This window comes from Panulirus ornatus, chromosome 11 (genome assembly GCF_036320965.1).
Source record: "Panulirus ornatus isolate Po-2019 chromosome 11, ASM3632096v1, whole genome shotgun sequence".
Lineage (NCBI taxonomy): Eukaryota > Metazoa > Arthropoda > Malacostraca > Decapoda > Palinuridae > Panulirus > Panulirus ornatus.
In genome coordinates, this window is record NC_092234.1 from 55493148 (window position 1) to 55511033 (window position 17886).

At 42.6% G+C, this 17886-nt stretch overlaps 1 protein-coding gene across 1 annotated transcript in view; it reads right to left on the bottom strand.

The window, feature by feature from the left end:
* Nucleotides 1-17886, bottom strand: part of LOC139751551 (mechanosensory protein 2-like) — a 1369287-nt gene that overhangs the window by 1221744 nt on the left and 129657 nt on the right. The gene's annotated exons all lie outside the window — the stretch shown is intronic.

Below are 17886 nucleotides of genomic sequence, written 5' to 3' on the forward strand. Positions count from 1 at the left end.
AAAAAGATTTTGTGTGATCGGGGCCTGAACATGCAGGAGGGTGAAAGGAGGGCAAGGAATAGAGTGAATTGGAGCGATGTGGTATACAGGGGTTGACGTGCTGTCAGTGGATTGAATCAAGGCATGTGAAGCGTCTGGGGTAAACCATGGAAAGCTGTGTAGGTATGTATATTTGCGTGTGTGGACGTGTGTATGTACGTGTGTATGGGGGTTGGGCCATTTCTTTCGTCTGTTTCCTCGCGCTACCTCGCAAACGCGGGAGACAGCGACAAAGTATAAAAAAAAAAAAAAAAAAAAAAAAAAAATATATATATATATATATATATATATACCGACGTTGGTGTAAGCATTTTTCCTATGCCTTTTATGTGTAGCGAATCGTGAAAGATTTTCTTTTCGTATAGCAAGTAATATTTTCGTTGTATTATATGTATTCCGTCCACCACAAACTCTCATATATCATTTTCTCCCACTCTTACAAAAGAATCTGTTGTTGATATTTGTACGTACTAGCTGAAAGCAAAGAGTTAAATCATTACCAAAAAATATTTTTCTAATTCTTTTTTTATTTTCAGGTGGAGTTTGTGGTGTCAGCAAATCATCAGTTTGCGTTTGATGTCGAGATAATTCACCAGGTGTCTATCTGTAAGGCTGGAAATATATATATGTAACACATTGCATGAGGAAGAATGCTTTGTATGACCAACGAGACACGTCTCAGCTTTTCTTTTATATCACTTCAATGGTTTAAAAAAAACATGATCTTATACGATATTATATAACGATTCATAAAAAAGCATTTTCAAGAGCTTCTTGGGTTATCATAATTTTACAATAATACCTTAACTTTGCATTCATTACTAATCACTATACTCGATTTCCACAGTGGTATAAGCTTTTGTCACAGCAGTGGTAGATGTTTCCTACACTGCGGCGTAAACTCTCTCTATAGTGGTGTAAACTATGCCTATTATTATTATCATCATTTTGATTTGTCGTTGTCTCCCGCGTTAGCGAGGTAGCGCAAGGAAACAGACGAAAGAATGGCCCAACCCACACACATACACATGTACATACATACACGTCCACACACAGAAATATTCAGTGGTGAAAACCTTTCCCAACAGTGGTGTAAACTATTCTCATAGTGGCGTAAACTATTCTGACAGTGGTGAAAACTAGAACTGACATTTCCAGCACTGCTAGAAGAGTAACTAATCCAGCAATGCTGTGGTGGTAAAATTTTCTAGGACTTCTAAATAAAGTATCTTGAAAAGCTAGGATCTCTCCACCCTTCTAGTAACGCTTTAGCAGTATTATTACTAGTAATAATAGAGTATCGTTTCTAGCAATGCTTGTTAGAATCTTAAACCTTCTAGTAATGGTTTAGCTAGTAATATTACTAGTAGTAATAAAGTACCCACATTTCTAGCAATGCTTAAGTAGCAACATTTCTACCTACCTACAACAGTCCTAATATTTCTCTCTATAAAAAAAAAAAAAAGACTTTTTACTCTGATGGTAGAATTGCAACTTGGTCCAGCCACCATCAGAATGTATCGTTACCATACATCATACATCAGAATGTATCGTTACCATACATCATACATCACTCCTGATGGATCCAGGGGTAAGCCAGTGTCAGCACTCTCTCTCTCTCTCTCTCTCTCTCTCTCTCTCTCTCTCTCTCTCTCTCTCTCTCTCTCTCTCTCTAACGCTGAAGTACTCAACATGACACGAGTTAGTGTATAATCTCGGATCTCTTCCATCACACGATTTACCGATTGCATCAAACGATTTATCGAATTTACGTTTATTTTAACCGATTCACACTTTTTTTTTTTAACAAGGTCTGTAAACAAATAAAATAAAAAAAAAGTCGTGGGTCCATTAAACGAGTCATTTACATTATAAGTCATTTACAGAGCACGGAAGTTAAGATTTTTATAAATGTTTATAGATGCTGACATCTTCTATAAGGTGTATTCGGGTCAATGAGAAAGACGTTTACATTTTTTTAAGTGTAGGTTCTTTTGCGTCAATCTTCGTCTCCCTAGTCACTAAAAAAAACAGACTAAAAAATAGAATACGGATAATATGGACCTTAGTTGTGATGGTAATTATCGTTCGTCTTTCCCACCTTGACGATGTAGCGTCAGAAAAAAAAAGATGATCGGGGGTTCCGTGGGGAAAAAATAAATCCTCGCTTTGCTATTCCTTCTGTTCCTACCTTTTGCAGGTGACCATACAGGAGGAGAGGATCTCCAACCCTGCTCCTCTGCTGCCCCCCCCCCCCTCTCCTCCTTCTATGATACAGAGGCGATGCGGGTGTATGAAACCTAACCTTAAGCTGTTTACCTTATTGTCACATCCAAATAAAGTGATTTGGTATCTATACTTTCAGTCCTCTTAATGGCCAGGGTTGTTAAGGACACTATTTCGTGTCATAACCACAGACTGGAAAAATATATTCTTTAATAACTACATCACTTGTCAATTCACATTATATATATATATATATATATATATATATATATATATATATATATATATATATATATATATATATATATATATAATGGCCCTTAATCTTAACCTACCACAGGTCCAGGTCGGTACCAACACACACACACACACACACACACACACACACACACAGAGTCTCCTGTTAAACTCACCACATACCTGGGAAGGTCCAGGTCTTCCTTCCTTTCATGGGAAAGATCTTGGTAATATCAACCCTCAGTTTTACTCCTCTCTCCACTGTTACCGTTCCTTGTTTTTCTTTCTCATTCATATCTCTACGAAATTCCTTTCCTTTATGGGAAGGAAGTGGGTGATAATTCGTCTGCATTTTACTCAATTCCTCTCCGTTCGTACAGGCCTTCGTGTTTCATTCTCTCAAGAAAATTATATAAAAAAAAAAATATTTCTCGTAAAACCATTTTCATTTTGACACTTTTTCTTCAGGTTAAATAAACTATTGCTGCGTTTTCCTTGGCCGAACCATACCACTTTTTTTTTTTTTTCTCAAACCTTTCTTTAGTCCACGCTGGTAGCTCGTCCCGTTTTCGTTTTCTGAGTGATTATTACTCTCGTTCCTTCCATGGAAAAAAAACAATGTTCTTTTACCTCCTTTTGGTAACTATATTTCTGGCTTTTCCTCTCTCTCTCTCTCTCTCTCTCTCTCTCTCTCTCTCTCTCTCTCTCTCTCTCCATCGTTCTACCTAAATACTTGTCCATCTGCCTATCCGTTAGTCTAAATTTATCTTCTTCTCTCATTCCCTTCTTTTCTCCTTTCACTCGTTCTCCTATACATTCGTCTGCAAGTGTTTAGTATATGTTATTTTACCCCAAGATAAAACATACTCGAAATATAAATTGTAAATAAAATATAAAACAAAGTACAATAACACTCTTCATACAGTTCTGTATATAAAAAAAGAAGGTGGTAAGGATGAAAATCCCTTCACTAAACCTCCTCTATGGCCTCTACATTCTAATTTACTTTGATCAGCATAATGTCGCGGTAAAAAAAAAAATAATTCTATATTATTTAGCTATAAACTCTAACAAGGTTCAAAGAAGGAGTTAGGTAATATTCTCGGTGGGAGGAGATATAACAGGCCTCGTGTGGCACAAAAGATTCAAAATCTGAGAGAGAGAGAGAGAGAGAGAGAGAGAGAGAGAGAGAGAGAGAGAGAGAGAGAGAGAGAGAGAGGAGACTACTTACCTACTTACGAGTCCTTACAAGGAGAATGTGCCAAAAGGCTAGGCCAGCGCGTACCGCTCACCTCAGGAAAATCTAGAGTCACCAAGAACGAGTGGTATTGTCAAGTGGTATAGTGTGTGCGAGAGGGAGAGATTGTATGCATGTGTTTGTGGACTGAGAGAGCCAGCCAGCAGCCCACACACTTGTGTGGGTGAGACAGGGAGGAAAGTCATCAACCTGGGTCAGTGGAGTGAAGCAGACATTCAACAAGGCATTTGACACTAATACGCTCGACAACAGGGATGAAATATATATAGTTCGTCCATACTTCTCAGTTGGCCACGTAGTCCATCACACAAAGGCTTCACCTCTAAACTCCTCCTACTTGAGGCTGGCGTTCCCCAAGGAGTGAATTCCTTCCCCAACCCTCTTCTTTCTATGTCAACATGGCCTACCATCACCTCCGGCAGACCAAAGTGCGAAAATCCTTGCATATGCAAATGAATTTAATATTTACATCATTGCAACACGAGAGTGCAAGCAACAACAAACATGTAATAATACTACATCACACACTCGGAGTATAGACTCAAGACGATCAAAATGCATGTATCTCTACGTAATTCCTCAGCCACCCTAGTTACTCCAGAATGACATGAATCCAACACGCTCCCTCCCGTCAGCTTTGAGAACCCGACCATTCCCACTCAACAGGACTCAAACTATTACATTCGACATTGACTCCTCATACTGCAAACGCCTACAAGAAAGCAATAAACAAACTTAACTCTCTCAGAACATACACTGTTACCAGATTTAGAAAATAGAAAAAGAAACCCTAAGTATACCTTACAAGCAATGTATCTGCTCCATCCTAAACTACGCCTCACCTTTATGATCACGCATCTTCTCTAAAGCAAATATAAAGATGCAAACTAAACAAAACGGAGCACTTGAAACAATCACTGACTGTCTTGTAACCACAAGCATTCAACACCAACACAACGAAACACAAATTTTCGGAATACAATCCAATATGCTCAGCACTCAATTCTTTGCCAAAGCGCTATAAAACCTTTTTCATCTGAACCAATCTATAACAAACCATCAACCCCAGGCACAATACAAAAGGTATCACCCCTGCCTCATACCCAACCTATCTCCATTCACATATTTCCCATCCACAACAAAAACAGCAATGATAATACTTTTATAAAGACCAAAACGACCCAACAAGCCGTGAACAACAATTCCCCTCCCAAACTGCCATGGACCCCATCCCGCTAGACGTATACTCATCTGGAAACTACACCCCCGGGGCATGTAAAAGTTACACTTTCTCGTCTACCCTCGGGACACCATCCACCTCAACAACATTACAAACCCAGATGGAACATATATCAAGAATCCTCATGTGCAAAATGCAGCTTCCACACTGAAGACACAGAACACTTACTGTTAAAGTGTCTCGCACTCAAGAACACACACAACATCACAACATTCCTGGACCTATGGTCCCGCCAGGTGGACGTGGCTGGCTTCTTAACACAGCTGAAGCTCAACAGTAGTAGTTCCTAGGGCAGGAAGGTAAGGTGTGTTTATGTGTGTGTGTGTGTGTGTGTGTGTGTGTGTGTGTGTGTGTGTGTGTGTGTGTGTGTGTGTGTCTTTCGCTCATCATTATCCCCATCTCCCAGCTTCTATTCTTCTCATCCACTATCTCATCTACCTCCTTTTCCAGCTCCTTCGCTTTCTCTTTCAATCATACCTTTCCTCTACTCTCCCATTCCATTCTTACATCTTTCTCTCAATCTTCCTTTCTTCTCTTTTTCGCTTTACATGCAAGTTTTCATATTTGCTGAGTATGACTAAAAGTTATTTGCTCTTTTTAACAAAACTCCCTTTCATGTCCTATAGGAACGTTTGCTTCAGTCGTAAAAGATGGTAGTTCCGCGCCTCTCAGTTTGTGGGCGTTTCTGGGAACCCTTTCTTTACTAAGTTGGCTTATCATCTTCTGTGTTGGAGGAAATTAGAAGATAGGATGAGAATGAAAGAGAAACAGTGAGAGTAAATATGAATGAAAAACAATGAAGGTAAGACAAGACTGCAAAGAAATCACGATCATAAAAGTGAAACTGTATAATATACAAAAGCCAAAACAAAACGAAAGATGGTTAAAGAATATGAAATGAATATATGCATATACCTAAATGCTTCATGAATAAACGAAGAATGGCCTTATAGCACACACACACACACACACACACACACACACACACACACACACACACACACACACTCCAGCTGTCATATGTAATGTACTCAAACCAGCTTCTATCCACGGCCAAGCCTGACACAGCACCTCACACTTAACCGGTTCATATGAATGCTTCCCACCCTCCTGAATGTTCGAATCCCGATATCCTAAAGCCTCCTTCATTATATCCTTCCATCTCCTATTTGGTCTCCCCTTCCCTCTTCCTAACTCCACTTCTGACACGCTGATCCTTTCTAATTAGTCTCTCCTCGCTCATCATCTCTATATGTCCGAACAATCTTAGCACAACTTGGTCAGCTGCTCACTTAGGCTGTTTTCAAAACCTCTTCCATCTCGAACGCCGTCATTCTTCATACGATCAACCGACCTCACACCACACATCGCCCTCAGACATTCAGTTTCCAACACGTCTACTTACAAACATACACATCGTTGCCCTGCAAGACAATGATCTGTCCCTCCACACGCTCCTTAATGCACCAACGACCTGCTCCCACTTTCCCACAATATCACCGTCGCTTCAGCACCCATGGTTCCATCCGCTGTACTGTCCATTTCCGGGCGCCCGAAACACTCCACTTCCTTCAGGTCTTTCGAACTATTCATACTACACTCAGACCATCTGGTCGTCCCCCCAACCCGTGACCTTCTGCACCACATTACCTGATTTCTATTCACATTTCCTTTCATACTCTTCCCAACATCTACTAATTCGCTTCTGGAGTTTCTCTCTGGGGTCTGCCACCAGAAACGTGTCATAAGCAAAGAGGAACTAATACCCTTCCCACTTCTCTCCAAATGTGTGTGTGTGTGTATATATATATATATATATATATATATATATATATATATATATATATATATATATCAATTTTCCAAAAGAAGGAACAGAGAAGGTGGCCAGGTGAGGATATTCCCTCAGAGGCCCAGTCCTCTGTTCTTAACGCTACCTTGCTAATGCGGGAAATGGCGAATAGTTTGAAAGAAAGAAAAGAATATATATATATATATATATATATATATATATATATATATATATATATATATATATATATATATATATATATATATTTCTTTTTTTTTATACTTTGTCGCTGTCTCCCGCGTTTGCGAGGTAGCGCAAGGAAACAGACGAAAGAAATGGCCCAACCCCCCCCATACACATGTATATACACACGTCCACACACGCAAATATACATACCTACACAGCTTTCCATGGTTTACCCCAGACGCTTCACATGCCTTGATATATATATAAATTTGAAATAAAAGCGATACATTTCTGTATTATGATATTCCTAAATAAACCCCACAGAACACACAAAGAAATGAAGAAAAAAAAAATTGGTCCCATGTGTGCACACACCTAGCCAATTCCAGCAGCACCAATCAACCCGTGACCACAGTGCCACACTCTCGTCCAGGACACGACTGGATCAGAGAGAGAGAGAGAGAGAGAGAGAGAGAGAGAGAGAGAGAGAGAGAGAGAGAGAGAGAGAGAGAGACCCCCCACCTCATCCTGGGGATGATACAGGACTTCCTACCGTAAGTTAACTACAATTTGCCTCTGCGTCCTGAACTTCAGGTCTGTGTCATCCACGTTAAGTTGAGGCTGACGGAGTGTATTAAAAGTTCTGGGTCTTGTCTGTCCCACTTCTGCAAGACCGGCTAAGTAATTAGCGATATCCTAACGTGATTAACATGTGATAATTCGCTCGCCAGCTTTAGTCCGTGTGTGTGTGTGTGTGTGTGTGTGTGTGTGTGTGTGTGTGTGTGTGTGTTGTGTATGTGTGTGTGTGTCTTACCGGGAGAGGTTTTACGTTTTACACTCATGCTGCCCCATCTCTTTACCTTGTATATATGTTGCATGGCTTTACTTCTACATATGTATACACAGCATAAAACACACACACACACACACACACACACACACACCACACACATCAAACAGCATTCCCTCTTTTAAGATTTCACTTCAGTGTCAACAGATGACAGAGTCACTCCATTATCTCCAGGACTTTTGACCAATCCTTCCTCACACGTCTGGCTCGGAGGGTGATGGCAAGAAACTCCAAATGGATGACTTAAACTTACCCCAAACCTCTTACAACTGTCGCAACCTAAGTATCAACACACCACCAGTAACACACATGCACGTGTGTCGCAACACACTAACAACACACACGTGTGTGTATTACATAATTCAAAAATTCTTCTAAAATGACATAAAAGAGGAGGAGTTCAACATTCATTTGAAACATATCAAGAGTCAGGCCTTTCTCAAAGCTTCCTGTACCTTCTAATCGATACGACAGCATCCAAGACCTTTCCGCAGACGACGTTCGATGCTGAGCTGTTCCTAACTCTCTTTATAGACACATGAACGTAGGGTATCTGTGTCCTGTAGACGTTCCGATGATACAGCAAACGTAAAAGTATTTCATTTAACGTCATTACTATAAAAAGGCGAAGGGAAAATAATAATGCTGCGTATACGTCAACGACAGAACGTTATCATGACGAAATCGAGAAAAAAAAAACGAAAATATGGAGACTGTTCAAAACACTGGTTTTCATTAGGGAAATAGCGAAAGGCGACAGGGGGCAACGAGAAATGTTGGACCAGGTCACAAAGACTTTATTAACATAATACACATGTGAACTAAGATCTGTGGGTCATATTTTGGTAATGAGAATCTTTATTATCCTTCAACTTCTGGAGTATTACTTGCAACATCTCTTATCTAATTCCTTATCACTCATTCCCACCAACCTTCCCTTCTCTTCTGAGCCATGGGAGAGAAATGCGCCGGCAACGCACAGATCACCGCTAGTTTAGTTAGCCTTTACCTTCTCCAAGTGGAACGAGAATACATAATGTCAAGAATTCAATCTGGAAACTGGTGTGGTGGGTTAAAAGTTCTACTGTCTACCCAGATCCCATGGTCTACTTCTACTGCTTTGCGTAGATATTTGTGATGATACGTCTTAAAGCGTTGTGAATGGTTCCCTTTGGTGTGCGCGGTTCCCAAGGCCTGGAGAGAGAGAGAGAGAGAGAGAGAGAGAGAGAGAGAGAGAGAGAGAGAGAGAGAGAGAGAGAGAGAGAGCGTACGTCATATACACAATCATAAACAAAATCATATCCCTCATCTGTTTTACGCACACCACCACCATCAAAGTTTTGGATGCTTCCTCCAAAACTCGATCCTCAGCGTCCTCCGCACCTCTACTAGACAGACGCACAGACACATACGTGGTCTCACTAACCTACCAGGCCGTACCATTTCGCCATTTTAGGTTCACGAAGACGTTCTGTGATCTGATACAGACGAAGGAACAGCGTGAGGACTTGAGCACTTTCTCGAGGTTTGGGGTGAGGTTGGGTAGGAGGTGGGGGGAAATTACTGGGAGGTGGAACTGGCCCACCCGGTTGGAAATGGTAATATGATGTTTATCTTAATGAAGAGTGCAATATGAAAAGACACAAACGAAGCAGTTATCAGAGAGAGCAAAACAGTATATGTGCGAGATGTGAATACGATAAAAACTAAATTACATCGAAATGTCACATGAATTTCATGTTAAAATCTGTAACGATCATTATATGTGCGTGTGTACTTATATATATATATAAATATATATATATATATATATATATATATATATATATATATATATATATATATATATATATAATATTGTCTTGGAGAATCATGTTTACCAAATAGCGTCCTAGCTACGTCTCTCCGTTGTATATCACCTGGCTGTTATATTTCTCTCTTATATCTCCCCTGATGATGTGATTATTACACGAAAATGCACTTGGGAACTTATCGTGCTTCATTTTCCCCGTGGACTCACAGGAATATATATATCTTTACATATGCCCAGACATCTGCAGATGGTAATCAAGGCCGGAGGAGAGATGACAAAGTACTAAAACGTGAGTGTGACATCACCTCTGAAAATGTTTGAGGAGAGGCAGACAATTTTTTTCCCCCCCAGACACTGTATACATAAAACAACATTTTCTTCACAATCTACATGAGTGTCTTGCCAGCCCTCGGCAGAGAGAGAGAGAGAGAGAGAGAGAGAGGGGAAAGAAATTTAAAACACTTCTGGACAACACATACATATATTGCAACACTTCCGAAGACAATGGCCTGTACACGCACCACGGAAACAATTATTTCCCTTGGGGTGTAGCAGAGGGTGTACACACACACACACACACACACACACACACACACACACACACACACACACACTTATCGTATTCCTCAACTGTCTCCTTCATCAGAATCCTCCTCTTCTTCCCTTCCATGATAAGCTATACCTTGAACCATCCCATATCCATCTATACGCCATATCCCTCCTACCACTGGAGCGGGGCAGATCCCTCATATCCTCCATCTATCTATCTTCCAACAACAGCTTCACTCCATCACTTCTCTCGCCTTCCTAACATCCCTAACTCATTTTCTAATCCTTTCCATTCCTTATATCTCTCCCTCCCTTATTCCGATACTCCGTTCCATCCAACACCCCCTCACCCTCCCATATCCATGAATCTTAGTGACCAAGAGCTTAATTCCCTTTCCCATTTACGGTTAATCTCCCTCACCAGCACTTCCCGCCCAAAATGACTGCATCCCTCACCATTCTCTCGCTCTATTACGTATCTCCAACTCCCATTCCGGTCCCTTCCATCACCTTACCTCCCCGACCCCTTGAATCCTCTCCCACACCACCACTGCTCTCACGACAACTCCCCCAAGCCATCTTCATCACCACCGCCAGCGGCCAAATTCACCACCACCACCACAGCCACCACCAAACCCGACTCCCAACACACCTCTCCCCAGACTTTATACGTCAGTGTTCATGGGGACGAATGCACGTCTCCCATCCCCCTCTCACCTCCCCCAGCAGTGAGAGTCAGTGAGTGCCTCAAGCCACCGCTCTCACTCCTACCTACCCCCTTCCCTCTCTCACCACCTCCACGCAACCCCCCGAGCAGTGAGAGTCAGCGAGTGCGCCAGGCCCCCCCACCACCGCTCTCACTCCCCCGGCGCGAGACCAGCCATCATCCTCGCTATTGTTTTACTGTGTTCCCTAACGCCGCCACCTGCCACCACATTGTTCTGGCGGCGGCAGGAACTGCTGGACAAGAGCAAAGGCAGACAGAAAAAGGATGTACGTCAGATGCTAACAAGGAGGAGGAAGACGAAGACGAGGAGGAACAGGAGGAAAGAGGGAGGGAGATGGAGGAGGAGTGTGAGCAGGAGGGAGAACGAAGTGAGTTAATGTGGGGGAGAATGGAAAGTAGCGTTGGGAGATTACGAATTAAATTGAGGAGAGTAGACGGTAGGGGTCACAGGGGACTTGGGGAATAGGGTCAAAGGTCAGGAAGGAAGTAGGTAAATGGGACGGTCTAACTATCACAATTCCTCTTCCTTCACCTCCTCCACCCATACCACTGCCACTGTGGGAGACGCTAGAGAGAATTTCATATTTTCTCATGTATAATAATAGAAAAAAAATAGCTTTTCCTCTCACGCCATTAAAGAAGGACCTTTCACAGCAACAGCTGTATACGTTAACATGGACACATGCACATCCGGACAGATATATCTATGACCTGTGCTCCCGACGTAGTGGACGTGGCCACCTACCCTGGTGCTGCAAGAGGCCTTCTCACCTCACCCTAAAACAAAACAAGATTCCTGGAGCAGGACGTAAGAAGTGTGTGTGTGTGCATGTGCGTGTGTGTGTGTGTGTGTGTGTGTGTGTGTGTGTGTGTGTGTAAGATATTAAGCCACCTCATCTCTGCCATAAGCTTCGCTTCCTAGGATCAACACACGTCCGCTACTCTCCCTGGTCCACCATATCATCGCGGTATCAAGTACCAGACTGATCTCGGTCATCGTCCTTACTTCCCACGGACTTGTACGTAACCCTAACCTCGACGGTTCTCCTAGGGGAACATTGCTTCCCAACAGTTCAGCCATCACAAACTACTTTTTTTTTTCTTCTTTTGAACCGCTCGCTCAGTTAGCTCCACTGGGGAGAGGCCAAACGACATCACGAGGGACGCTCTGGCCGCCTCCCCCAGAGCTTTGGCCTACTGACAACTGGCAGGGGTCCCGCAGGTACCTGTCTGCTGGAGAGAGAGAGAGAGAGAGAGAGAGAGAGAGAGAGAGAGAGAGAGAGAGAGAGAGAGAGAGAGAGAGAGAGAGAATTTTCTCCCCCCATAATTAGGCCATCCAACAATTCAGACGCTTTTCCTCTTCCCTTAAGCAAATTTTCGAAATTAACTCAGAATCATTCATACGAGGTCATACACCCACACCCACACACCCACCCACACTCACCCACCCACACCACACACACACTCACCCACACCCACACTCACCCACCCACACACCCACCCATTCATCTCATTATTCAATACCCTCGACCATGACCGGGACCCATGTGTACGTCGGAGTCTACATAATTAACTAAGGCTAACTACGACTGCTGGATTCTGCCGGAGCTTCGCCCATTCAGTCGTCGTTGGCGGGTTGGGGTGTCATAGGGAAATGAATAGATCATGGCACACCGTGTTGTAAGGTTAGTTACATATTTTCATGATAAAACTTCAGATGGGATAAATTCTTTTAGAAAACAGAGTTGCGTTTTGACGTTAATAACATCTATCTGGTCATCATTCTCTGTGTTGCTCCTGTGTGTAGCAGCGGAGAAGCTCTGGTCCAGCCCTTCTGCAGTTGGGGGCATGACAAAGCTAGATGCTGATGGACAGTATAGCACGTTCTATAATACATCTCATCGTTCGTCCTCCCACTCTCTCGATCCTGCTCTCTCTCCGCGTCGGTACCCTCCCTGAGTTCGCAGGTTACGTACAAGAACATCAATATTTTTTTCTCCTGTCGTGTATTACAGGTCGTTACGACCCTGAGCAGACGGTTACCATGATTTGATGTTCGCATCGTACTTCGACACAGTAGTACGACGAGGAGAGAGGGAGGGAGGGAGTAGAGGGAGGAGGGAGGAGCTGAAGAGAGAGAGGAGGCGAGTGGACAGGTGGTTTATCAGAAGGTCAATTACTATGTCCTGATAGATCAACGTATGTGACCCCAACTGAGAGGTGGTACAGAAGACGGACGCTGGCATGCAGCAGCAGAACGAACAAACAGCTAAAGTACAACAGACGACAGTAATCAATACTTATTAAATATGAATATGCGAAATATACAATGGTAACCCAAGAGATGTACAAACCTCTCCTAAGCAGTTTACATTCAAATACTGAATTTGCTGGAAATTACATTGTGAACGAAAGCCAATGACAATGTGCAAGCGGTTCATAACGACGGTGAGTGAATGATACTGAAATCACATAAAGAACACTGAACACGACTGAATAATACAATAAACTTGCTATAACAAGATACAGTGACGTGCCAGAAAAAAAAAATGAATCTAGAACATATTCCACTCATTGACCTCATGATCATAATCTGTTCATGAGAGTTCATGAGAATATTCTCATGATATTATAACATGACCTTCATTCTCTTCTGGGAGCCATGAAGGTAACCTGATACTCAAGGTCATGAAGGTAACCTGATACTCAAGGTCATGAAGGTAACCTAATACTCAAGGTCATGTAGGTAACCTGATACTCAAGGTCATGTAGGTAACCTGATACTCAAGGTCATGAAGGTAACCTGATACTCAAGGTCATGAAGGTAACCTGATACGCAAGGTCATGAAGGTAACCTGATACTCAAGGTCATGTAGGTAACCTGATACTCAAGGTCATGTAGGTAACCTGATACTCAAGGTCATGTAGGTAACCTGATACTCAAGGTCATGTAGGTAACCTGATACTCAAGGTCATGTAGGTAACCTGATACTCAAGGTCATGAAGGTAACCTGATACTCAAGGTCATGAAGGTAACCTGATACTCAAGGTCATGTAGGTAACCTGATACTCAAGGTCATGTAGGTAACCTGTTACTCAAGGTCATGTAGGTAACCTGTTACTCAAGGTCATGAAGGTTACCTGATACTCAAGGTCATGAAGGTAGCCTGATACTCAAGGTCATGTAGGTAACCTGATACTCAAGGTCATGTAGGTAACCTGATACTCAAGGTCATGAAGGTAACCTGATACTCAAGGTCATGAAGGTAACCTGATACTCAAGGTCATGAAGGTAACCTGATACTCAAGGTCATGAAGGTAACCTGATACTCAAGGTCATGAAGGTAACCTGATACTCAAGGTCATGAAGGTAACCTGATACTCAAGGTCATGAAGGTAACCTGTTACTCAAGGTCATGAAGGTAACCTAATACTCAAGGTCATGAAGGTAACCTAATACTCAAGGTCATGAAGGTAACCTAATACTCAAGGTCATGAAGGTAACCTGATACTCAAGGTCATGTAGGTAACCTGATACTCAAGGTCATGAAGGTAACCTGATACTCAAGGTCATGAAGGTAACCTGTTACTCAAGGTCATGAAGGTAACCTGTTACTCAAGGTCATGTAGGTAACCTGATACTCAAGGTCATGAAGGTAACCTGATACTCAAGGTCATGAAGGTAACCTGATACTCAAGGTCATGAAGGTAACCTGTTACTCAAGGTCATGAAGGTAACCTGATACTCAAGGTCATGTAGGTAACGTGATACTCAAGGTCATGAGCACATTCTACCATGTGAATCATCATGACCGTGTTCTCACGACAAGATGCATTTCCATGAACAAGTGAAATACGGTTTGTGCCTGACACTGACGAACTACTGACTAACTCTACATCTTATCACAAGTGAGAATTTATCTATCTAGAGGCGGGGTTCGAAGCCAGGAACTCGTCGTACTGGCACTGTGGCAACTCTATTAGGAACACCTGTATATACACCTATGTATCCAGGGACTTGTGTAGTACACGCTAATACATATCGTGAACAACAGATGTATACATATAAACTAACATAAAATTGTATTTCCTTCATCTTCGATGTTTACACTGGGTTTTTACACTGGGAACTTTTCTATTTCCAGCCTACAGTTATGCTTTAATACAAATATTACTATTATTCTTATCATATCATCATCATAATCACGATTAATAAAACTATTATCATCATCATTATCATCATCACCATTATTATTATAATTATCATCATTATTATTATCATTCCGAGTGTTATTTAAGATATTGCATAAACTCTAAGGATCTAAATGGCCACATTCCACTTACTCAGCTCTGTTGGAGGGTGAGAGCCGATTCTGTTTTAACGATTATTTTCAACATTTTTCGGTGTATTGATGTTACAATTTTAATTACGTTATTACATTATTTTTTCATCCATTAGTCTGGAGATTGTTTCGTTCTGACACCCCTATTTGTTTGAAGGAATAATTAACGTTATACTGTGTAGGTAATCATGCTTCAAAAAAAGACACACACAAACAAACAAAACAAAGTAACAAGAAAGGAAAAAGAGAAGATAGATGTGGAGGAGGAGGAGGACTGGGCCTGTTAATAAGAGAAGTCAGCCTTATGTGTCAAGACATACTGGAAGATGACCCGAGTACATAAACAATATCATGATAAAGGTCATTCAATCATCAATTCCCAATTGGTAATGGACGGTGCAGGAGAGGCTAACTACTGTGCAGGGTAAACAGGGCAAGATACACAAAGTTTAGATAGTGAAGGAAGTTGTTAACTGAAGGAGGATGTGTGTGGACACATTAAGAGGAAGATGGCAGACCATAATCCTGATGGCGAAGGTCGAAGTCAGAAGAGAGATGACAGTGAGATGGACTGGATATACCTTACCCACCATACACAGATGATCTCCCCAGCACCGCTCACCTCCAGTACGGCTTGACGAACGGGGGGAGTAACAGACTAGCCCTACCGAGAACGTCCACTTCCCGTTGCGACAGACCGCCTTCAGGAACTGGTACATTCCCTTGTAGCTTCGGGAGGGACGACGAAGTCCCGCTCATCACAAGCGCACAAAGGGGAAACACCTCCTCCAGCCCGAGGGCCGACACCAGATGGACAAGGCTCGCACCTGACTTTCTTCAACCTGTGCTCCTGGACCACATCCTGTGAAGGGAGTGGGTCCAGGTTAGGCCGCTTTCACGGAGCACACCTCGAGGTCCCGGTAGGAAAGCTCTAACCCTCTGAGAGCACTCGCACTCACTCGATCCCATGCGCCACGCCAGTTAACAGTGGCAGATGCTACATACACGGTGTCTTTGCCGGTACGATCCCATATGCCCTGAAGGACTTCCCAGGTGCCGTAATAGCTGCACTTATTCTGACGTGCAGCCGAGAGCGCGAAGGGAAACACCAGAGACTTGTATGTAAACAATGTAAGCCTCTGTACCTTTGGGAGCGACGATGTCCGGCTTCCTGAAGTACCCCTGCAATAGGTATGCGAGGCTCGCAGGCCACTTTGTTAACCCTTCTGCCTCAACCGGCCAGCCGAAGAGGCACAGATGGTGTCGTGTCGCTTCACTCTACCACTGCGGGTACGTGGGCTTACCTGATGATCTATAAACCTTCAGAGAGCTTTACTGAAGGTCTGTGGCCTCACTTTCCTCATGGATCAGAGTGGCCTCACTTTCCTCATGGATCAGAGCGGCGTGACTCGCTTTCCTCATAGATCAGAGCGGCGAGACTCACTTTCCCCATGGATCAGAGTGGCCTCACTTTCTACACCCTTCTCAACGCAATTAAGACACCTATCCCCATCCCCTTCTCACGCACCCTATGGCTCACTTCATCTCTCACCTTCCATCACCTGACACCAACAAGCATCCAAGACAATCCCACCTTCGTCTAGCTCCTCTCCATTCACACTAAGATGTCTCTCTCTCCCTCTCTCCTGTCACACTTCATTACATTTTCTTTGATTCATCCAGCTATTTTGCCACACTTTATCGTTGGCAAGAGTCTAACAACCTATCATTCTCTTTCCACCGAAGACTCTTGTCTCAACGTACCTCTATATCCCAAACTTCACGCATCTCCCAACCCTTCATCCAACACATTCAACAGACCTTCAAAATACTCACTTTATACCACCTCTTCCCTTCTTTGACTGTTGGAATTTCTCCACCTGTTCCCTTTACTGATGCTATTGTTCTAACGCTATTCACTTCCTTTCAAAGCCTTTTTTATAATTCTCTATGAAGCCTGTCGACACTCATCCACTGCATCTCACACATGTTCTCATGCTTAGCTCCTGCCGCTCCCTCTCTTGTACATTTCCCACTCAGACGCACTCTTTCCCTGCAGGTAACCATCATACACCTTTCTTGTCTCTTTTACTATAAATTCAACTTCCCCATCCCACCACTGACTAGCCTTACGTACGTGTGTGTGTGTGTGTGTGTGTGTGTGTGTGTGTGTGTGTGTGTGTAGTGTGTGTGTGTGTGTGTGTAAGTGTGTGTGTGTGTGTGTGTAAGTGTGTGTGTGTGTGTGTGTGTGTGTGTGTGTGTGTGTGTGTGTACAAGTATATCATGTTCCATAACTCTTACAATGGTATGATACTTACAGTGCCACCACTTGTAACTACAATAAGACATCAACAAATAATTAAGGCCGACGCGCCAATTACATGACAATCATTATGACACACCATTGTTTCATGACAACAATGGCCGCTGAAGTCGAGAGTCACAAGGGCCAAACCAGACAAATTTATATATATATATATATATATATATATATATATATATATATATATATATATATATATATATATATATATATATATATAACTGCTTACTTAGGATCATGGAGTATGGATCATGAGGGTGAAAATCTACTCACTGATCCACACTCTGCCTTGGCCCCTACAAG